General features: G+C 46.5%; 1 protein-coding gene and 1 long non-coding RNA gene across 3 annotated transcripts in view; one reads left to right on the forward strand and one right to left on the reverse strand.

The window, feature by feature from the left end:
* Lar (tyrosine-protein phosphatase Lar) overlaps window positions 1–24249 on the forward strand; it is a 515998-nt gene that overhangs the window by 66082 nt on the left and 425667 nt on the right. The gene's annotated exons all lie outside the window — the stretch shown is intronic.
* LOC143260274 (uncharacterized) overlaps window positions 876–24249 on the reverse strand; it is a 75196-nt gene continuing 51822 nt past the window's right edge. Inside the window, exon 2 of the long non-coding RNA XR_013034411.1 lies at window positions 876–14635. This is a non-coding gene — a long non-coding RNA (uncharacterized LOC143260274). The remainder of the gene's footprint in view (window positions 14636–24249) is intronic.

Here is a 24249-nt window from a genome sequence, read left to right on the forward strand (position 1 = left end):
GGCCTCTCTCTACGGCTCTCTCTCCGGCTCTCTCTCCGACTGCGAACTGCCCGCCGAACTGCCGCCGAACTGCTGCGAACGCTGCGACGTGAGTTATATTCCGCGATGGCTCGCCCCTATTCCCTCAATCATAGCCTATTCTCCGCCGCTCTCTGATCGTTCCCGCGCCACACCGATCCTCTCTCTCTCTCTCTCTCTCTCTCTGTGTGTGTCTCTCGCTCTCTCTCTCTCTGTGTCTCTCGCTCTCTCTCTCTCTCTCTCTCTCTCTCTCGCCGATACACACACCGATCGCGGCACGTAACCGAATCGCGAAATCTGCGATCGTTAATTCGATCCACGAGATTTCACACGCGCCCCCCGCGCGACCCCCCCGATCCTCCGCAACGGCCTTGCCGCAACGGCCTACAATATTCTCCGCTGTGACTAACGTTCGCCAACGTCCGAATCCAATTCGAGCCACGATAATCTCGATAAATCTCGACCGGCTCGGTTAAACAGACGACCCTCCAACTCTTCCGAAGATTCCGAGCGTCCCGCGATATCGACGATTTACGGTCGGCTTCGATGCGGAACACTGTATTCCGCCGATTTCGGACTCCCTTTTTCACCGCTCTAAGAAGCGAACAGATCGCTACGGAAGTCCGTGCGGCTTTCGTTTCGATTCAAATTTCCCGCATCGCGATTTCGATTTTAGCGTGATCATTATTTGTCGTAATTAATCATGTGATAATATCGGTCATAATTTATAATAATATATACATATAATATAATCATGTAATAAAATATATAATATATAGAATATAATCACATAATATATATATAATATATACAATATAATCATATAATAAAATATATAATATATACAATATAATCACATAATAATATATATAATATAATCATATAATAATATATAGAATATAATCATGTAATAAAATATATAATATATATAATATAATCACGTAATAATTAATCATATAATAATATATAATATAATCATGTAACAATTAATCATATAATAATATACACAATATAATCGCGTAATATAATCACGTAATAATTAATCATAATTTCAAAAATAATCATTGCCTAACAATCGTATCTCGCACGTCGATCGATAGCTTCGCCTTTCTCCCGCCGTGCGATTGTTTACTTATTCGCATAAGTGATTCACTTTAGGAATACACGGAGCGTCTAGCTCACGAGAACGAACGTTCCCGACAGGTTTTGCCGTACGATTGAAACGTAAATGTTCATTCCTGTTGACTTGGCGCTCCAAAAAATTAATCAGTCCATTACGAATTTAGTCGTGCGGCGAACCACGTCGGAGATGTTCATTCATATTAACACGACAGTATCCAAAAAATTGATCGCTTTACTACGAATTTAATTACGAACGACATATGCCACTGCGGAGACGTTCACACACCTATCGACAGTTTTAAAAAAATTCGCTTTAAAAACCGAAGCTATCGATTTACGTTACGAGTTATAGCAATTGTGTTATGCCGGAGATTTAAATCGAAATTGATACCTCACGAATCGACGAAGCGACCCGATAGTTTTGCAATCGTCTTCAGCCCCCTCGCCGTATTCTCGCGAGTCTGACCCGCGACGGATACTTCTACTCGCAACGTGTTAAGCGCGAGTTCTATTCTGTTCTTTGACATTCTTTTTCAAATCGGAATCAAATTCGATTCTGTTTGCCTCAACGTTTAATCGAGCCGTTTATTTTGAAAGTGGCATAAGTCACTTTGTTTTTAAGTCGATATATTTAAGGGTTTGCGTTTTAAAAATATGGATGCTATCTTTCGAGAAGATTAACTTGTATTCGTTATCTCAGGATACTAATATTTTTCTCGGTATAAATAATTTCGTATAAACATGAAAAAATCACCACTTTTCACTACGGTAAAGCGACTCATGCCACTTTCAAAATAAACGGCTCAATTACTCCGGTATCGTTCCGTTTCCGAGGTAGACGATTACGATCGAAGAAATTCCGATCGTTGCAGCTGCGACGATAATAACGACGCCAGGGGTCAAAGTTATTCTTCTTTCTCGCGAAAGGATCGTCGCGAAGTGCTTCCAGAAGCGTCGTGATTGCGGGACTGCCCGTACAAACGCGCGCGTCATCGCTCGCTTCTCCCCGTGTTTTTCGAGCGGCGATGTCGGAACGGTCGATTAAATATTTAGAATGGAACACGAGGGATTCGGTCTAGATATGGATTTTCGATGAGCGCCGTTTCAGCGCCGTTAGAACGCGCGCCGAGGACTCGGGGCTGCGTTCCCCGCAGTTATTTCTATTGCGCACGCAAACTGTAAAAGCTCCTGATCTCTTATCTGTCGGGAATCTACAATCGTGTCGCAGAACCCGCGCGACCCAGTTCGGCTACGGAACGTATTGCACGAGCGCGAGAACGCCGCGGCTCGGCTCGGCTCATTCGATTTCCTTCTGATAACGCGAAAGAATCGGTCTAAATTAGCGGCGGAAGGCACGATGCGTTCTCTGATTGCGTCCGACCGGCTTATCCGTCGCGACGACAGGAGAAAATCAGATCGCGGATACCGGGCAGAGTTATGGAAACGTCTCGGATACCGTAAGCGTAGGTATTACTGCGGTTTTTCTCAATGAAGGCGAACTTTCGCGGCGAAAATAAGACCTTTCGCGCCAATAAATTGACAACTCGAGCTATAATTATTATTCTTTAACCTGAATATTTATTTTTCTACAAATATCGGACCTCCGAAAGCACGATTTTTATCGCATTTTTATTTAACAAGCGCAGTGTAAAGAAACCTATGCGGGCGCATATGTTACTGCGGTTTTGTATCTATTACTGCGAGCTAAATGAAAGCAGAAATTTTATTAAAAGGCGTAGTGTAAAGATTATGTATCTATAACATATTTTCTTTGAAATGTACACACACTGCTACAATTCCTGGGATCAAGATATTCTCACTGTGTAGCACTTTACTAATTAGGTATATTGTACGATCAAACACGTTCGTGATACTTACAGGACATATATTTAAGACCACTTGAAAAACGGTATAACTTTTCTTTTTTAATTGGACTAAACGACTTGAATTTTTTTCAGATGACAGAGAGATCAGTCTACTAGACAATGACTGTAATACTTTTTCTAAATTTTGCTGTTACTTGGAATGAGAAAAAAAAGATAAACAAACTCAGGTTTTTCAATTTTTTGATCCGACTCTATAACGATAATTGGAAAAACATATTTTGTCCAAGTTCGTACAATAATTTTCAAGAAAAACATATTCACAGTATCAGGAATTGTAAAAGTCACTTTGACTGATCTGGCAACATCGCAGTAACGTACGCACATAGTAAAAAACTATGCGCCGAATACTGTATTATAAAATAATATTCCAGAATAGACGATAGCGTCGGTGTACGTCGATTTATTGTCAAACCGACGATTACTTTATCTAAAAATAACGCTAAAATGAATAGTTCACTACTAATTACTAAAATATGAATGCCTTTCGAATCAGCGTTCGCTGCTGAATATTTCATAAGACTCAACAACGTTTTCGTAATCTTCCGAATACGAAAAGTCAATGAATGAATTAAAATTGAAGGATCGCGATTACTTGTATATCATAGACAATCAATATTAAAAATATAAAAAATTATGAGATTCATTTCCAGAGGATTACACACCGTGAAATGTTATATTCCATTACTTTTATAAAGTACCGCGGTATTTGACGATAACGCTAAAATGAATAGTTCACTACTAATTACTAAAATATGAATGCCTTTCGAATTAACGTTCGCTGCTGAATAATTCATAAGACTCAACAACGTTTTCATAATCTTCCGAATACGAAAAGTCAATGAATGAATTAAAATTGAAGGATCGCGATTACTTGCATATCATAGACAATCAATATTAAACATGTGAAAAATTATGAGCTTCATTTCCAGAGGATTACAATAATGTCTCTCTTACTGACGCTCAGATTGTCCACTAAAATGGATAATTTGGGAAGAGGAGATACGATTATTCGAGCCTTGCGGCTCGTTTTTATAATTGTGGACAATTTATAACTATAAAAATAAGGCTCGAACAATCGTATCTCCTCTTCCCAAATTGTCCATTTTTGTGTGGTCAATCTGGGCGTCAATTCGAGAGACATTACCGTACACACCGTGAAATGTTATATTCCATTGCTTTTATAAAATACCGCAGTATTTGGGGCGTTCGCAGTAATACTCGCACTAACCCTAGCATCGTGTACACGCAAACAATACAGTGCGACGCGGTCGTAATTCTTGCGAATTGGATAGTCGTGAAAGCGCGGGGAAACTCTTACCTCGATGTATCTGGTTTCGAGGGGTCGAGAAAAATAGAGGGAGAGGGGGGAAGGAAGGGTGCCACGGCGTTCCTCGTCGCGGCTGGACCAGAGCCAGGAAATAGCGAAATTGATAAAATTTGCCGAACAGAGAGCCGGCGCGGCGCGGTCTCCTCTTTCCCGGTCTGACCCGTTAAGATAGCGGTTCCGCTGGGTCAACAAACCGGCCAGACCGACTGGCAAATTGTCACGACCATCGTAAAGATTCACGGGTCCTCTTCCTATTCAGCCGACGGTCGCTTATACCTGCAATTAGGAGCCACCGCGGCCGCCCAAACTTCCAAATTATCCCGCCAATCGATGCAAACGACAATACATTTAAGCCCCGCCCGGCTGACGGAATTTGTCGGCCGATTATTCGGCAAATTGCCGATCGGCTCTCGAAGATCCAGTCCATTGTATCGAGTGCACGTTATTTAATCCTACCGATCTCCTGGCCTGTGAATTACCTTTCGCTTTCTGCGGGGCGTTATCGAACTTCCGCCGTTCGTTTAAAGAATCCTCCGTTATTTTAACATCCGCGCGCCGAGCGGTTATATTTTTCGCAATTTCTCCGCGTATTTGACGATCTATTTATTGTCAATATAATATCGGGGTCGACGTTGATTCGCGATGGGCACAATTTTGCTCGGATGACGGATGAATCAGACTTCGTTCGATCGTATAAATATCGAATCGGATCGAATCGAAATGTATCTGGACCAAAATTTATCCGAATAAAATTTTAATCGAGTAACGACTCATTCCGGCAACAATTCGTTCGAATAGCAATTTATTCGTACAGGAATCCGTACGGGAAACGATGGATTTTAATAAAAATAGAATGTAAATTGCTTTGTTCATAGTTCATCGAGTTATATTTAGTCGGTATTAGTTTTTACGATTTTTTTTTTCAAATGTTCCATCGGCGGGTCGTGCACACGCGTTTCCCTGGTCATTGTGCGTGTTTGCTCGATGCCGGACCTAGGTCAAACAGACCGATATCGCGTCCACCGTGACTTATGGCCTAAGCAGTCGAGATTGATCCGATCCTGAATACGTTTCTATAAATATATCCTTATGAAATTAGGTAAAAACGGTCGGCAATCATTCGCGTTATTATTCGAGTCATTTCACGATCTCTATATTCGAATAACTAATTCAAGTAAAGAATTACTCGAAAAATTCTTCGCTCAAGTAAAATTGTGTTCGGGGAAATTTTGATTCGATTAAATATTATCGGATTATATTTAGTTATGGAAATAACTTGGATACTTTTCACCATTTGAACTTTCAATTGGAACTTTCATTTAATTAAAGAAGGTATAAAATATACCTTCTTTCTTTCTTTAGGAGATATCTGCGTTAACTGACACGATTCAACTCGGTAAAAACAATAACGTTTAGAAAAGACAAAATACAAAATCGCATGCCTTCACGCGATTAAATCATATCAGCTGGTAAATAAAAAACTATTTGCTAGATTGATTTTATTATTCAACCTATTCGTTGAAATTCAACAAACATTAAGCGTCGAATAAAATTGTATTCGAACAAATGTTCGAATTCAGACAGATTTTTATTCGATCAAATATTTATTTGACAGCATCGAATAACATTCGCGATATATTCATATCGACATATTCATTCAAATAAGGAATAATTCGACCAGATTGGAAAACTGTTTTTCCAAATAAGATTTTATTCAGACAAATTTGTATTCGGTTAAATATTAATTCGACGACGTCGAATAGAATTATATTCGAACAAATGTTCGTCCAGACAGATTTTCATTCGATCAAATATTTATTCGATAGTGTCGAATAACACATTCGATTCATTATTCATTGAAACAAAGAATTATTCGACCAGAATAATTATTCGGTTAAATATTAACCCTTTGCACTCGAAGCCATTTCAACAGTAAATCTAAAATAATTTTTCTGACTTATAGTATCTCCATTTTACGCATTTTATATGCATTTTACGCGCATGAAATTGATTCCCGCGGTGACACGTGCAACAGTTACACTTTTAACAATATTACAAATCTAAACTTCGTTAATATAAACATTACCTTGGAATGTGATTTGACCAAAAATCAAATGATCTTGAACAATTTTAGCGGCGCCTCGGAGTCACCCTTCGAGCGCAAAAAGTTAATTCGACTATAATTATATCGAACAGTATTGTATTCGACCAAACATTCGTCCAGACAGATCTTTATTCGACGGCGTCGAACAACGTCGAACAATCCGACTGGACAGTCTTCGTCTTCCATCCGTCGCCCGAGCGAAATTTCGCCCAGCCCGGATCGGGACGGCCGAACGTTTCGCGTACCCGTGAAGCGGAAACGAAACGAGTGTCGGGATCTTTTTATGCAACGCTTCCGCGGGACGAGCCGACAGGAGCGGCAAGATAAAGTGATAAGCTTGCCCGGACCGATTGTCGGGTCGGCTGAAAAAGGGTTCGTTAAGAAGCGTCGGACGAGAAACAGCGGGAAGAAGGGTCGGAGGACCGTTTATCCGTGGTTTATTCGGTGCCGGCGCGACGTGGAACAGGAAGCCGCGTAACGCGCGTACACGTAGCCCGGGTGCACACGTTTCTGCGGCGGCCGTGCTCGCCGTCGTTTTTTTTCTCTTTTTCCACCGCGCGCGCGGAATTCCGCCGTGGCGCGGCGGCGGCCTCGCCGCGGCGCAAACTACCTAACGGCAAAGCCTGCCTTGGCAACGAAAAAGAAGGAAAAAAAGAAAAGGACGCGAGCGAGGCGAGAAAAAAAGCGAAGAAAAGGGGTGAATCGGCGAGAGCCGCGGGGCGGCGGCGGCGGAGGACAGCCGGGCGTAATAAGCCGGTCCGAAGAAATTATATTTTATGATTGCCGCAGCGTTTAAGCCGCCTACGGCGCAATGCACGCGCGCAATTATTCCATGCATTCTAAGCTGCGATTATGACTGTTGGCTTGCTCGATTGCCGCGCCGCCTCCTGCCTCACCTACGTTACCACGGTGTACGCCCTTTTCTCGGCATTCCGCTATCCGCAAATCCGAACTACACATTCGAGCGTTCGTCTCTCGCGTCGCTGCTTTTTAGCGGGAGCTTTATCTCCGGGACGCACCCGCGCCCAACGCGCGCTCCTCCCGTTTCCACTGCGCCCGAAATATGTATCGTTCCGTACGTGAAACACGCTCTTTGTCTTCCAGAAACGATCGTTCCGCTTCCAGTCCAGTTAGAGATTCCCCGTGCCTCGTCGGTTTTAATTATTCCGAAAAGTCTGCTGCCTCCGGCAAATGAATTCCGAAGCACCGAAAAGCCGCCGCGGGTTTCGCCCGGTACGCGGAAACGAGAGAAAATCGCGCGATGCTTCGAGCTACGTATTTTATAAACAAATTCGACGGGGGAAAGCGCCATTGTTCGAGCGGCGAGCGCGGCACGCGTTCGAATGATTTTTTTTTGTTTTCCGGTCGGTCGGTCGGTTTGCTCTTCTTAATAAGGCAAACAGCTTCGAGAAAAAAACGGTCTGTTTGTTTTCGCAGCAATTTTAAAGACAAAACTACCAGATGGCCGTACCTTTATTAACAAATGGGACACCGGCCCGAGTAATGTCTTAAATCCTCTCTAATTTCGTGCGGGGCCGCGGCATAGTAAATTTTCATTGTCCCGCGGGCAGCTTTGTACAGTCCGGCCGGGAGCCAAGGAGCAAACACGTGGACGAAAATGATAAAACGTGGGGAGAGAGCCCGGGACTCGGCGGAGTTAAATACGGGGCCGGCAAACAATCGCATCGCGATTACGGCCGCGGAGCGGCGCATCGGCTCCACCCGGAAAGGTTTCCGTTCGCCGGCTGAATCCTTTCTACCTCCCTCCCTCCCTCCCTCCGCCGCCCTGCAATCTCGGATCTCTCGCGCGCGAGAAAGATTCGATCCTTTGTGGCCGATGAACCGGACGGCGAAGTTCTCGTCAACGCGAACCAGCTCCCAAGATTGCCTACGGTGTCGCGTCACCGTACAAAATCGGGATCCTCCTGGACGATATTGCCAACTTCCTACCCTTGGTTTTCTGCATTTTCCCTTCTCCCCTCTTCGTTCCTCCGCATTGTCGCTCCGTCGACTTTCCCCGGAAACTAGGATGAGATTCGCCGGCCTCACCCCTCCCCCCCAACGGGCCGCCACCCCCGTGCTGGTTCCCGTCGCGGCCTGTATCGACTGGGCTCTCGTCTTTTCGCGCGAACCCTTTCACCCCGGCGGAGAATCGACGGTGCACCCCCGCCCCCCACTCCCCGCGCACTGTTTGCCTCGGAGCTCGAAAAAGCCCGCGCCCTCGGAACGCGTCATCGAGGAGAGTGGTTTGGAAAATTGCACGTCGAAATGCCGAATTAAAGCCCGACGGCGCGTGAATCGACACTGCACGCGATTTCCGGGGGGGGGGAGATCGATTTAGGGGGGAGGAGGGCACGCGCGTGTCCATTAGAACGGGGCCGCCGCGCCGCGTACCGGCCGCCTAAAAGCAGCCGAATTTTCGGGATATTTTTTGTTCAACAAACGGTTTTAAACGAATCAATCCATTCCTTCCCGCGGCCGATACACGGCCGGCGTCGGCGTAACAGACATATTTCAGCCAAATTGATGAGTCCGTCCGCGTAGAATTTTTGTACCTGGGACGAGCGCCGCTGCGGAATCATCGTTCCGCGGTTGCGGCACGTACGATCGACAACGCTGTCCGGCACGAATTTTTGATCTGTACGATCCGGCCGACGATCCTCGCGCGGTTTATCGTCCGAAGCGCGAAGAAAGTCCGCGCGAGCGGAATCGCTCCGACCGCCGCGGTTTTTCGAAAAGCGCGGGCTGTGATTCATTTTTGAACTTCGACGGATTATTCGCAAGCGTTTGCAACGAGATTAATTAAAAAGCGTGCTGGCATGTTCGTGGAACTCTTCTCTATTTTTCAAGACAATTCCGAACGTTCCATTGTTTTCAGCGACTACGTAACGTTCGTTTCTATCCGAAATACAGTAATGTCTCCCTTACTGACGCTCAGATTGTCCACTAAAATGGGTAATTTGGGAAGAGAAGATACGATTATTCGAGTCTTGCGGCTTATTTTTATAATTGTGGACAATTTATAACTATAGAAATAAGCCGCAAGGCTCGAATAATCGTATCCCCCCTTCCCAAATTGTCCATTTTTGTGGACAATCTAAGCGTCAATTAGAGAGACTTTACTGTACAGTAATGTCTCCCTTACTGACGCTCAGGTTGTGTACAGAAATGGACAATTGGGTGAATGAAAAACGGGTGCACGCGTCTGGAAAAATTCCGGGTCTCTTGATGCGCCGTGTAACACGAAATTTAATAACAAATAAATTCAAGCTCGCGGTTCATCGTAAGATCTTCCACGTTTTATTTCGTTTAAATCCGGATCTCCCGTGCCGGAGACGAAGTCGTAATTATAAGAATAATACAGCAGCGCGTTTCGTTTCGCGTCGCATCGCCGAAGAAGAATCGCGATCGACTTTTGTCTGCTGCGCAGAGAGGACTTTTGTCCGCTTCTCTTCGTCTTATCCAATATTTACCGATCCTTCGAACACGTTCTCACTTCGGCTAATACAGTAATTGTCTCTCTAATTGACGCTCAGATCGTCCACGAAAATGGACAATTTGGGAAGAGGAGCCTTGCGAATTCGAGCCTCGCGACTCGTCTTTATAGTTACCGATTTTCAACAATTATAAAAACGAGCTGCAAGGCTCGAACAATCGTACCTCCTCTTCCCAAATCGTCCATTTTTGTGCGCAATCTGGGCGTCAATTAGAGAGACATTACCGTAGCGCTGCCTGAAAATTACGTGTTTAGAAATTCGGATTCGCCTTCTGGACGACAAACGTTGCGGGAGAATCGCGCACTGGATGTATCACGGATGAGAAAAAATGTTTCAGCTTGTCGGACAAGGTAATTGGAAGCGGAACAGGCTGAAATATTTAGCGGAGACAGTTTTTAAGAGGAGGGGGCAAACAAGAAAATGACGGACAGTTGGAAGTCTATATAAAGAGATCGAGCCGTTGTATTTCGTTTTCACGGAGAACGCGATATTTCCGTGGAATTTCAGTGGTCTCCGCATGAAATTTGAGGAGAATATTTTGAGGGACGCGTCTTCCCGGGGAAAATCGATCTCTTGCCGTTGTGTCCGCGAACAAAGGGTCCGTTGTAATTTCGCCGGGTCCACTTGAAGCGGCCGGATCTGTTTTTCGATCCGTGCATCTGTTACGGCGGCCTTGTTGCATAAAGAATGCACGAGCTTCCTGCTCGCGTCCTCTCCGCGTCCTCCCCGCTTCCTACCCTCGCGTTCGCATCTCGTCGCATCTATGCCCGCGCCGCGTCCGAACTCTCGATCCCGGAACCCGGTTCCATTCTCAAGAAGCACAACGGATATTTATTCCCTCGGTATTACTCCGGTTTCGCGGGGCAGCCCCCCGCGCTCCGCGGCGCGCAGGCTCCCGATGCACCGAGCTAAATGCAATCCGGACTATTAAGTGCCTTTGATCGCGGGTCTCGCAGACCGTGTGCGCGATCCTGCGCGACTCTTCGGCTCGCTCGGAAGCGATTCGGCTCTCCTAGTTATATCCAGTTTGACCTCGTTCCGCGATATTTCGCGAAATGTTTCCGGCGGCGGCGGCGGGGAGGGGCGGCGGACGGGTTTATGGGCCGCGAGCTCTGACAAAGGTACCGACGAAATCATGTCGAATGCGATGCATCGATGCGCAACAGACATTCCGCAATATCCCAGTTTTTGACTACGGCAAAAATTGACTGCCCCGAAACCGAGGACCGACGGTTCTCGGATCAGAGAGAGGGAGAGAGAGAGAGAAAAAAAAACGCGGCCTTTTCATCTTGCAAGGACTCGGCTCCCGTTCCCGTCGCAACAACATCCGCAAAGCCGGCAGCTATTTCGAATTACACCGAGTGGCCGTTCGGACGACTGAATGACGGCGAAACGAAAACAACTGTGCAACTTTTACAAGAACGCGAGGTCTTTGAATCTTTTATCATTCTATTTGGAAGTGCGATTAATCCGCCGCTCGTGGTTATCGGGTTTATTTTCACCGCGGGGTATATAAATCGTCATTTAATTAGTCGATTTTCAATAATTCGATTAAATAAACGGTTCTTGTGCTAGGAACGACTGCTACACCTGGCAAAAAGTATCCGATCACCTTTTAGAACGCTGTAATTTTTTTCGAACTTGTCTAATTGACAGGAATTTTTTGTCAAGTGTTAAAGACGCCAGTTTACGGTACAATTACTAGCATACTTTTTTTCAAATTCTGCCATTACATAAAATGACAACAGAAGATAAAAAGCACTCGTCTTTTAACCTTTTTATCTGAACCTGGAACGAAAATTTACATAATGCGTTTGGTACGTCTCTTCAATTGCTTGCAGCTCGTGAAAACGTCAATCGATTTCGATGAAATTTTCAGTAAATTCAGTAATTTTCTACGAAATGCATTTTTTTAAATTTTCGTTCCAGATTCGAATAAAAAAGTTAAAAAGCGAATAGTTTACTATCTTTTGTCGTAATTCTGTAATTTTGTAATTCTCTTCATCTTCTGTATGTAATAGCAGAATTTTAAAAAAAGTATACCAGTCGTTGTACCGTGTGAAGTAGTCTCTTTAACCCTTGAAAGAAGGTTCGAGTCGATAAGACCAGTTCGAAAAAAGTTATCGCATTTGGAAAAGTGACCAAATACTTTCTGCCAGGTGCTGTGAAAAGTCTACGCGAAGCGTGTACCTCCAAAAATATGCTTGAAAAGATCGACAAGTAAAGCCGAGAATCCTCGATGAACATTGTCAACCGCATAATTGCGGAAAACGTCATTCAACGACCGACGGATATTTTTATCGGATATTACTGCCGCGTGTAAAAAAACAACATCCCTCGAACGATCGCTAATTTTCCCGCTCACAAACACAATGTCCGCCCTCCACGGTGTTTCGAACGTCGGACATCGGCTATTTTTCTCCGAGTTTTAACAATTGATTTTCCAGCGGAATGAAACAACGAAAAAAAGAGCCCCGATCGGTTTCACTCGCTGCCGGCCATTTTAATCTCGAAGGGATGCTCCGCAAGCTACGTAACGGAGTGCCTAAAAAAAGGATCGGAAATGAATAAATCACGACCGTTTACCGAATCGCGTTCGTCGTTTCAGCGACCGGCCCCTCCGTACAACGGTGCAGAAATGAAAATTCACCTCGTCTCTCATTATTAATCCGAACAAATCGGGAATAACGTCGCGATGTTATTAAATTCCTTTGCTCGTAAAATCCCCGGGTCCGATAATCAGCAGATCGGAAAGAAAAATAAAAGTTCGGTGAAAACGGGCCGCCGGTTCTCGTCCGGGCGAATAAACGAACGCGTCCGGGCGCGACGCGACGCGACGCGACGCGGCGCGGCGTCGAAGATCGTAAGTAGACAGTGGAACGACCGAGCGACGGATCAGACGTCGCATACTGCCGGTTGATATCCGACGAATGGGACGACGTTGGAAACGAATGGCCTGCGGGGACGTCGGGGGGGAACGTCGCCCGGGAAGTTATTCCGGTGGAAAGTGTCCCCGAGACGCCAGCACTTTTCGTGATCCAGCCTGGATAATTGTTCCCGCGCGGCGGACGTAAACCGTTCGGTGATTTCGAGAGACAGCGACAGGGTCGCGCGTAATTTGTCACGCAGGTAATACGTACCGGTGTAACGGCACCCGAACGATTCATCATCGCGCGGAAGGTAATGAAAGTTATGGAGTATAATTTGGAATAAGCAAAGATTTATCGTCGACCGTAAATTCCGCGGTGCGTGCGCGCGACAATATGAATTTTTCGTTACAGTCGTCAAGCACAGAGAGTGATAGAGAGAGAGAGAGAGAGAGAGAGAGAGAGAGACGAGGGCGCGGGGGTGTGCGACGTGCTAGCGCGGCGGGTTCGCAGGCGTGGCCGTGACTCGATTAAATCTGCCCGATCGCGGAAGATCCATTTGTTTCGTGCAGCAACGGTTCCTTTTCTTCCGGTACAATTAGCTCGGGCACGCACCGGCGCGCACACTCGATTCCGCGAGCAAACCGACTAGCCTCGCCGGGCCAGGAATTCGTTGTTTCCGCAGGGTGACAAGGCAGCAGCCGAGGTACCGGGCCGGAGCTTATTCGTGCGACCGCATAAATTCTCTGACGTGGAAACCTCCTAATGTTAATTCGAAACAAAAGCACGAGCGTCGGCTTCCCCCGCAGCGAGGCGCGGCCAGGTCGGGTCGAGTCGAGCCGTGTCGGGCCGGGCCGGGCTGGGCCGGGCCTGGGGTCCTGCGAGAGCCAAGACCGAACGCGGAGAGACAACGAGAGCAGCAAAGCCGGAGGTTCCGGTGCCGCGGCAGGGATGCAGGGAATTCTGGGGGCTGTTGCGGAGCCGGGTCGAGCGGATTCGGCGTTGCACGCCGCGCGGTACGGCACGACAACGGAAGCGGGGGTTTTGTTCGAGGGATGCGGCAGAGCGAAGGGTGGCCGCCGGAATATCCACCGCAACAAGGTGCGCCGTCGAAAAAAAAAGAAAAAAAATAGAAGAGGGAACGACGAAACGCCCAGAGGAAATAAAAGCCGCGGAATCGGCGCATAAAAGCGGCCGCCGTCGACAGGTTTTTAAAGTACCCATCCCGAAACGCGGATAGACGCCGATTACATATTTTCTACCCTTCCTAGCGCTGTCGCGCCGTCGATTTTTCAAATTGGTTCGGCCGAATTGTTCTTCGAAGTTCGAGGGAAATTTCGTTTCGAGAGATACGATCATTTCTCCCAGAAATGACAAATTTTGGGTTGCTGCGAATTTCCTTGTGATAGTCCTGCGGTTGTGTAATTTGTTGTTATGTCGATGCTGAGGGGCGACGTTTGGGTGCGAACTCGGGTACGAAGCTACGAGATAGGTGACCAATTTCTGTGGAATCGTAGCATATGGCATCCGAATTGCCTTTGAATGGTGGCATATGACCTTTGAATTGCCTTCGAATACTGGCATATGAACTCCGAATTGCCTTCGAATAGTGTCACGTGGCTTTCGAATTGTCTTCGAATAGTGTCACGTGGCCTCCGAATGTCTTCAAATAGTGTCACGTGGCCTCCGAATTGCCTTCGAATAGTAGCTCATGAGCTCTGAATTGCCTCCGAATCGTTTCTCGTGGCCTCCGAATTGTCTTCGAATAGTGTCACGTCGCCTCCGAATTGCCTTCGAATAGTGGCACATGAGCTCTGAAATTAGAAATAAGAAAGTTAAATCATTGTTTTTATTCTATTATTACTATGATTCATACTACTTTCGCCGACTGTCCCGAATTTCTACAAAATCGAGTCGCGAGACTTAAACGAATCGCGACTTAATATTCTCAAATCTTTCAATTGATCTCCGAATCTTTCAATTCCGATTTTCGAACATTTTTGGGAGAAATTGTTCGAAATAAAAATTCCTAAAGACAGCCTATACTTCTGAAAAGATAATGTGAGCAAAAATCGTGTAACTCGGAGGACTGTATTTTATAGAGAAATTCGAAATCTGCGAAGCGACCATTACAAAACCACTCCCCAATTTCGCATGGTCCACGCGAGACATCGACAATCTTCTCTAATTATAAAACAGCCTCTCATAGAACGACAAATTGTATTTAGGAAATTACAATATGCTTTCAAGCATTAAACATAGAAATTCAATATCCTCGTTCTAATTATTGTAAAAGCAAATGTAATTGTCAAATTATCAAATGGATCACTTGGTGTCCCGCGGCTCCTAGATTTCCGACGATTGGGCCACATCATGCATAATTTTGGTTAATGAAATTATTCGAGAACTGTTTATCCCGGAGCCTCGTATGAAACGGGATTCGTCAAGACACGCGAATAAAAGTGGACGAATATTCGCGAGCTCTGGGGGCCCTCGTTTTACGAACAAATCCGAAGTCAACGAAACGATGACATAAACCCTGTCCAATTTTCCATGGACTACACCGTGCTCCATTCTGAACGATGAAACCATTCGGGAACAACGTAATCCGGAGCCTCCGAAGAACCGAGAATCGAGCGAATAAAAACGGCCAAATGCGGCGGACTTCCGAGAGCGAGAGAAAGAAAGAGAAAAAGAGAGAGTGAGAGAGAGAGAGAGAGAGCCGTGCTCTCTAAATAAATTCGAGTGGAGCGTAGCGATGACTGGAGGGTCCCCTGATTTCATATGTACTGCTTCGCACTTGAATCCGATGACTCAGGAGGTTCAGTCCCGGCCGAGATTGTTCCTTATTGCCCACTTTCGCTTCTCCATTTCCCGGGCTCGGCACTTTGGCCGGCGACGTTCCCCGTCCTGTAAACATCCCTCGAATATTCGAGGGTCCATCGAAGGACGGAGCGAAGAAGGAAGGGCCGCCGGATCGCGGCCGTAACTCGCAGGCGGGCTGAATTTTTCCGTCGACCCTTCACCCAGTTCTTCGAGCAGCTTGTTCCTAAAGCGTCTGGCGAACTTTTTCGATTCCGGGCCAATGGTAAAAATACGGCACTGACGGGCCATTGATAAATTCGCGGCGCCATCGATCATGGAAACGCAGGACACGATAGGTACACACAATGTGCAGCGATAACTCATTTTCCATTGGATCGATCCGGGCGAAGTCGTCGTCGTCGTCGTCGTCGTCGTCGTCTACGTCGTCTACGTCTACGTCTCCGTCGTGGTTGTGTTGTGTGTCGTGGCCGACGTCGTAGATCGATTCATTGTTCGTCTGACGTGGCGTGCCCGCCCGTTTAGCGGGGAGTATCCCGTCGTCACGTGTCCCGTCGAAAATAAGTATCGTCTATTGTTAAATGCGGTCGGAGCGCCGCCGGAGGAACACGGCTGCAAAAAGAGACAAAGCGAGACAGAAAGAGAGAAAGAGAGAGAGAGAGAGAGAGAGAGAGAAGAGGGGGAGATAGAAAGAGAGGTGAAATTCCATCGGCCTCGCGCAGATATTTTGCTCGATTCCCGTGGAACACGCGACCGACCGCGTTACAGCGCGCGTACACTACACATCACGAGCGCGGCGCGGCGCGGCTCGGCGCGGCTCGGCTCGGCCCGGCGCGGATACACGCTCGCACGGAACGAAGAGATCGCTTTATACCGCTTCGTTCTATACGTGCGCCGTAAAAATGCAAAGCAGGCTTGCACGTCGACGCATACATCAGCGTACACGTGCACACGGGACACCCGCGCGCGGACCCGCCTCGCAGAGACTCGGGCTGGAAAGAGTAACGGAGCGCGGCAGAGCGAAAGAGTGCGAGAGTAAAAGAGAGAGAGAGAGAGAAAGATCGCGAGAGAAAAAGAGAGAGAACGGAGGGTGCCGGGCGGGTAGCAGGGGGTCGTTTACCCTGCGCCGCCACTCCGTTATCAACTCGCCCCGATATTATCGACGAAACGCAATTTTCTCGGGTACGCCACCAATTTGACGTCCCGTTTTACCCTCTACTCCGTTCCTCGTGCATCTTTCTCTTTGATCCGTCCGTACCCCCCGGCACCCCCCTCGATCCGTTCCTCTTTCACTTTCGTTCGTCTCGTCCCCACCCACGGCTCAACCCGCTCGCCTCTTTCACGCGTTATTTCACAGTCGACGTTTCCCGTCGCTTCCGCCGCAACGGCCGTTTAGTTTTTTCACAAAGCGATCGCTCGAAGAGATCGGAAAGGATCTCCCTCCCCCTCTCTCTCGCCCCCGTCTCGTTTCCTCGCCTCTCGTAGGCAGGCCGTCCCCCGCGGTAATCCGGTTCGCTTGTTTCTTCCTCGCGGCCCTTTGCCTCTGCAACAATCCGCGAATCTCGGCCGGGAAAGAACGTCGGCCGGCCCCGCGAACGTCTCGAACGACGCGAGGCGTCGCGACGCCGCGCCGGTCAAATAGTCGACCGAGTGGCTCGTTGCACCCTCGTTGGCCCCAGCTCGACGAAACGAGCGGTCGGGGCGGCGCGTTCCATGCCGAGTTACGACCGCTTTGTTCGGTCCCTGCGGTTACTTCCGAAAGAATTCGATCGTTGGCTCTCTCTGCGGTCGCGTTTTACGTTCCACGCGATAAACCGAGCTTGCTCGGGCTGCCACTTTTTCCTCTCTCTCTTTCCCTCTGTCTCTCTCTCTCTTTCTCCCTTTTCCCGTCACTCCGACGAATAATATACTTTGAACCTCTGCGGAATGGACAGAGAGCAAAGCGACGGGAAACTAATTTCCTCTTTGGCGATCACGAGCATTCCGCAGGGGACTCGCGTCCGCGTTCGTGCTCGTGCCCGCGATCGTGCTGCCGCGCGCCTGTGCTCGCAAATATTTGTCGTATTTTGCGGGCCGGCTGGCCAGCGGTCGGAATGCGTGTAAGTTGTCAAGAAAAAAAAGTTCCACGGAGCCCGGCTATTTACGGCGGGGCGGAGGGGAGGGAAAAGCAGCGAGACGCCGATAGAGGAGGCAGGCAGGCAGTCGGGCAGCACAGGCAGACGCGGAAAATGAAGGGGTATCGAGGATCCCATAGGAAATCGTCGGGAATGCCAGCCCCTGTTCGAGTCTGAACAGGACGGAACAATGCCGGTATAATGGGCGAGTTGGTGCACGCAGCAGCCGGGTCTGGAATTTCACTCGCGATACACCGCCACTTCACCCTGTCTCTCTCTCTCTCGCTCTCTCTCTTTCTCTCTGTGTCTCTCTCTTTCTGTCTCGAACTCTCTCTCGACTCACTCCGAACTCTCTCGCCGGTTGTTCGCCGAGTACAGTGTATCGGTGAGCGCGGAGTGCCCCGCGTCTCCTCCTATAATATGTATTCAACGGCGTGAGAAACGGATCGTTGGTTTCGTTCCCGTTGCGCGCGAGTTCCCGGCCCGATCCGTCGAACACACCCGTTTTCGCGAAATTATCAGCCTCTCCGCGAGGCTGAGAAACCGATCGCTCGCAAAGCGGCCGGTAATTACGCGTCGCACGGATCCCACCGGCTTTTCAGCCATTCATCCGGGCGCCGGTTAGGCGACCAGACCACGCGGACGGCAGACGTCTCCGAAACGATTTCATCGCAGGCGCTCGTTAGGCGAACGTGGCCCACCTCCGCCTATCTACGCGATCACCTATGCGAAGTGTATCGCTCGAGAGCCGGCGAGCGTGTTGCGCTTTCTTTTTCTTTTTTTTTTTGCTTCGTTTTTCTGCAGAGCTGCACGCCGCACCGCAACGTCGCGCGTCGCGGACATTCGATTTTCTCGCCGGTTTGAAAACCCGCTCTTTGTTCGGCTCGCGGCCATCCAGCCTGCTACTTTCGCCACCGTACTCTCTCTCTCTCTCTCTCTCTCTCTCTCTCTCTCTCTCTCTCTGCATATCGATCCGGTGGTATACACCGTGTTTCCGAAATCCTGCCGCGAATCTGCCGGCCGAAAATCTCTGGCAACTCGCGTCCCGAAATTATGCTCACGATTGCGACCGCTAGAATTTAAGCATTTTTCGTGGAACTTGGTTGGCGTGTCATCTTTGGTCTGCACGTTAATTTGTTTATTTATATATTTATTTATTTATTTGGCGATTTTAACGAGAAAAGCCTTTGTTACGTCGGATAAAGATTTGGAGATTACAGTAATGTCTCTCTAATTGACGCCCAGATTGACCACAAAAATGGACAATTTGGGAAGAGGAGATACGATTATTCGAGCCTTGCGGTTTATTTTTACAGTTATAAATTGTCCACAATTATAAAAACGAACCGCAAGGCTCGAGCGTCAGTAAGGGAGACATTACTGTATTAAAGGAATTACAGTAATGTCTCCCTAATTGACGCTCAGATTGTCTACAAAAACGGACAATTTAGTTAGAGAAGATACAATTATTCGATCTTTGCGGTTCATTTGTTATAGCTACGAATTGTCAACAGCTATAAAAAGGAGCTGCGAGGCTCGAATAATCGTATCTTCTCTGCCCAAATTGTCCATTTTTGTGCACAATCTGAGCGTCAGTAAGGGAGACATTACTGTACTATTGAATTAGAGTAAGTATTAGTACCGAGGACTATGATCGAGGCGGTTCGAATGTTAAGATAAATCATGAATAAAGTGCTGGATAAATTTTTAAGAACTATCGTGACATCTACTGTGTCGGATTATTAATACGAACGATGCAGTAGAGCGGCCTCCACTGGGAACTTTGAAGTGTCCGACCGCTGCGCTCTTATTCTACTTGCCGAACAATGTGTACGCATGCACGTATGCATGTTTGCCTGTACATATATCGTTTGACGGGTTGATTCTTTAGACTCCGTCGTGCTCGCGAAACGTTCCGGCATTGTCATAACTAACTAACGTGACTTTAATTGATCGAATTGTTGCGCATAAAACGGGTTCGGGCTTTTAAAAGGAAATTAGAGGGGACAGAATTTTTCCGTGGGAAGTTCGCCGGCGAAATTAAGGACCGCGGACCGGTCCGCGCACACACTTGCCAGCCCGCTAGTTAGTTTCTTAATCCTTTGGAAACATTCGTGTGGCACTATGCAGTCTAACAACGCGTAGAAATGGTTAAAACTCGTTACGCAAAAATTCATGTTCCGTTTGAGCACCGACTACGTGAAAACACAGTGGGGAAATTGGGCGAGGCGAATCTGGCTGGAGGAAAAGGCACGCCGTCGTGTGCCATAATCAACGTCGCGAAGCGCGCTTCGCGTAAAGCCAAAGCACAACCCCGAAGTATCTCGAACAGTTTCGCTAGGATTTAACCGAAAGGAGAGCCTCGGCGAGCGAAAGTCGCGGTTGAGAATCGGCGGTGGCATGATTCAGGGTTCGAAGAATGCATGCTCGCGAGGGATGCGATGTACGTACGCCACCGTGTATAAGTTTTTGGGCTTTTAGTAAATTAAAAGTTATATTTTATTATATTATATTTATTACATAGTATATTCGTCATATTATATTTATTAATACTATATTTATATATATTATATTTGTTGTATTATATTTATATGTTATATTTTATTATATTATATTTATTGTATAGTATATTCGTCATATTATATTTATATGTTATATTTTATATTGTATTATATTTATTTTATAGTATATTCATCATATTATATTTATTATATTAAAGTTATATTTTATTACTACATATTCGCATACAGCGAACATTTTTCAATTCTATTAACATTGGAACTATCGAGACCTAAACGCGACTAATATATATTGTTTCATAACAATGACAATATTAGATTAATTTATATTTCCTACGATTTTTATTCAGTAAAGAAGTTCAACGAAGAAGTAAAAATGTCCAACAGAAACACTTTTAACAGCATCAGGAATTGCGAAAGAAAATGTCAGAAACCAGTTATTTCGACTAGTTTGGTACTTCTAGCGTAACAAAGGGCGTCGCAGAATGAAAAATATCGTAACAAATTCAAAAAGATTATAAAATATTTACAAACGGAATAGTCCGACGGTCACTTTCTTCCAGACAGCTTCCCACATTTTCCTGCCACGTGTTTTGTTCGGAGCGTGACGCATTGTAACAATTGAAAACGTCGCGCAATTCAACGAACGCAGAGGTCCGAACATGAATGAAAAACCGTTGCGAAGCACTCACGAAGTGGCGAACACACTTAAGCGTCGCCGGGAAATCAATTTTCCATCGATTTTAATTAACGGCTTTTTCCTCTCGACGAACGTGTGCACGTGTTAACCCTTTCGATACCACGGGCCGCTATAGTGGCCCTGCATAAGATGCCACCGAGGTGCTACGGGCCACTATAGTAGCCCTCCATAAGATGCCACCGAGGTGCTACCGGCCACTATAGTGGCCCTCCAGAAGATGTCATCAAGTTACTATGGGCCACTATAGTGGCCCTCCATAAGATGCCACCGAGATACTACCGGCCACTATAGTGGCCCTCCATAAGATGCTACCAAGGTACTACCGGCCACTATAGTGGCCTTCCATAAGATGCCACCGAGGTACTACAGGCCACTATAATGGCCTTCCATAAGATGCCACCAAGGTACTACGGGCCACTATAGTGGCCCTCCATAAGATGCTACCGAGATACTACCGGCCACTATAGTGGCCTTCCATAAGATGCCACCGAGATACTACCGGCCACTATAGTGGCCCTGCATAAGATGCCACCGAGGTGCTACGGGCCACTATAGTGGCCCTCTAGAAGATGTCATCAAGGTACTATGGGCCACTATAGTGGCCCTCCATAAGATGCCACCGAGGTGCTACGGGCCACTATAGTGGCCCTCCAGAAAATGTCATCAAGGTACTACGGGCCACTATAGTGGCCCTCCATAAGTTCGATCGTTTGTAGCGAATAAAGTCAGTGCTCACTGCAGAAACATAATTCACCTTCTTTTTCTCTCAACAACGGATAAATAGATATGCCTTATTTCTTTCAATTTTGTTTACCTTTATCTGGATTAACCCTTTTGCTACGGGCGGGTTCTCCGCTGCGGTACCCCCGCAACGATCGGCATCTTGTAGCGTGCAGTGATGTCGCAGCGCGCCGTTCAGCAGAAGTACCGCGGCGGAAAATCCGCCCGTAGCGAAAGGGTTAAACACGTCGTTATTGTTCGCAGACATCGTACGACCGTCTCGGATGAAATCATGAGTCGAATTTCTAATAACGAGTCGTACGAATAATCGAACTCGCGTATTCCTACAATACTGTGCAAAGCGTCCGGAAACTTATGCACCCTGGTGCACGCTCGGGGCCGGCTTCGGGTCGCGTCGGTCCGGCTAGAATCGGCGCGAGATCGAATCTGAATGACGTTCGGAGCACTCGACGAACGGCGGTCCGGCGTGCGACGATAAAACAGAGCGAATGGAAAATCGAGTGAAACGGCGGATGGGTATCGTTTTTTGTTTGACGAATAGCTCTTTAGTTCGATGGTATCGATCGAGGCGTCGTTGAACGCCGAAGAATGTTTGGGGAAAGCCAGCGCCGAGGATTAGCGGAACGGCGATCGAACGGGGAAAGCTGCAACTGTTTACGAGCTTCCAGTGCCGATACACGCCTCCGCTCCGCTCCGCTCCTCTCCGCGTCCGTTTCGCGCCGCGCCGTTGGCGGTTCGGGCGGAGGTGATGCGGCCGCGAGCGCGGCAGAGGGGTGTCGGACTGTGCGGCGAGGAACAGGAGAAAAGAATAAAATGAAAGGGAGAAAGAGAGAGGGGAAAAAGAGGCGGAGAGCGGGCCGGCGGGAACGCGATACCGACAGCGCCGCTACGAATCGCTTCGAATAAAAGCGATCGAGACGATAGCAGCGATCACGAAATAAAATTTTCGAAAGTCCCGTCTCGTCGCGACGCACATACGCTACACGCCGCCGCGCTGTTTCAGCGTTCCCAGTTTGCTGCGCTCGCACGCGCGCCTACCCTTCCATTTCCTTCGAACTGCACACCCTAGAAACTACCTACCCTACGTTCCTACGTTTTATCGACCTTCTTCCGCCGACGCTTCAAGACGCTTCGAACGCGCGATTCGCTTCGTCCCATTCTTTCGCATTATTTAAGGACTGTTCCCGGTTCCCGGGGACGCTGTTCCTCATTCTTGGACACTTTCCGGGGCCCTCGGTTTTCCTGGGAAACGTGCACTCTGCTTCCGGTGACAACTATCCTCGTTGTTGAACATTTCCCGATTCGCTGTTCCGCTGGCGAATGATAGTTTACCAAATTCTAAGATATTGTTTGGGATAATAGTTGTAATATTTGTTTATGATAATGATAATAACAATATTTATGATGATAATATTTATAATTATATTAATAATAATGTGTATGATGATAATGATGCTTATAATATTTATGATGATAATAATATTTATAATAATCATCATATTTATGATGATAATATTTATAATAATAATAATAATAATAATACTTATAATAATCAGCATATTTATGATAATAATAATATTGATAATGATAATATTGATTATTACATTGATGATGATTATATTTATATGATTATAATCATATGATTTATATGATTATATTATATTGATGATGATAATATTTATAATAATAATAATATTTATAATGATAGTAATAATATTCATAATAATAATCATACTTATTTATAATAACAATCATATTTATTTGATCAACGGCAGAAAGTCCCTCTGTTGCAATAATACGACGGCATGTTGCACAAGTAGCATATCAAGAAGAAATAAAAGAAAAAGAAAGGGGATGACACAGTAAAAGAAAAGATACAATAGAAGGTAAAGTAAGCGATCGAGATATTTAAATAACGTGAAAACAGAGAAAATAAAACAGAATAACGCAATACTAAATCGTTAGAACAAACAAAACAAGTCCAAGAATTAGAAAGATGTAAAAACTGTGAATGGAAGAAATGAAAAATAAAAAAGAAATTGTAAAAAAAATGTAAAAATGAAAAAAACAAAAAAATTAGAATAAACGTTGCTGCTTCAAGGATTAATACTCTTCCCAATAATTCTGTGAATACAATTACATCGATCATAAATTGCTCGGTGAGTTTCGTCTCTCATGAGATAACAAGCAATGTCTAAAAAACGCGAAGTTACAAGGCGAAGCTTCGTTCGAATCTTAAGATTAAGAGATTGCAATATGTACATTAATTCGAACTATATTCGTTCGATTTTACCTCGAACATTAACGCACAATGGACCGCCGCTGCACAAGGCTCTCGGACGAGGAAGGTTCTTCGTGGTGGTGCCACGAGGCAAATCGTCCAGCACTTTAAACGCGGTGCGGCTTTTTCGCGGGTCGAAAGTAGCGGATAAGCGGGCCGACAGTGAACACGCTGAAGCGAATTCGATGTTCCTACTTTGCGCGGAAAAACTACCGCAAATGTTATCCTTTCGTTTCGTGGTGGCCGTGCT

This window comes from Megalopta genalis, chromosome 11, assembly GCF_051020955.1.
Source record: "Megalopta genalis isolate 19385.01 chromosome 11, iyMegGena1_principal, whole genome shotgun sequence".
Classification (NCBI taxonomy): Eukaryota; Metazoa; Arthropoda; class Insecta; order Hymenoptera; family Halictidae; genus Megalopta; species Megalopta genalis.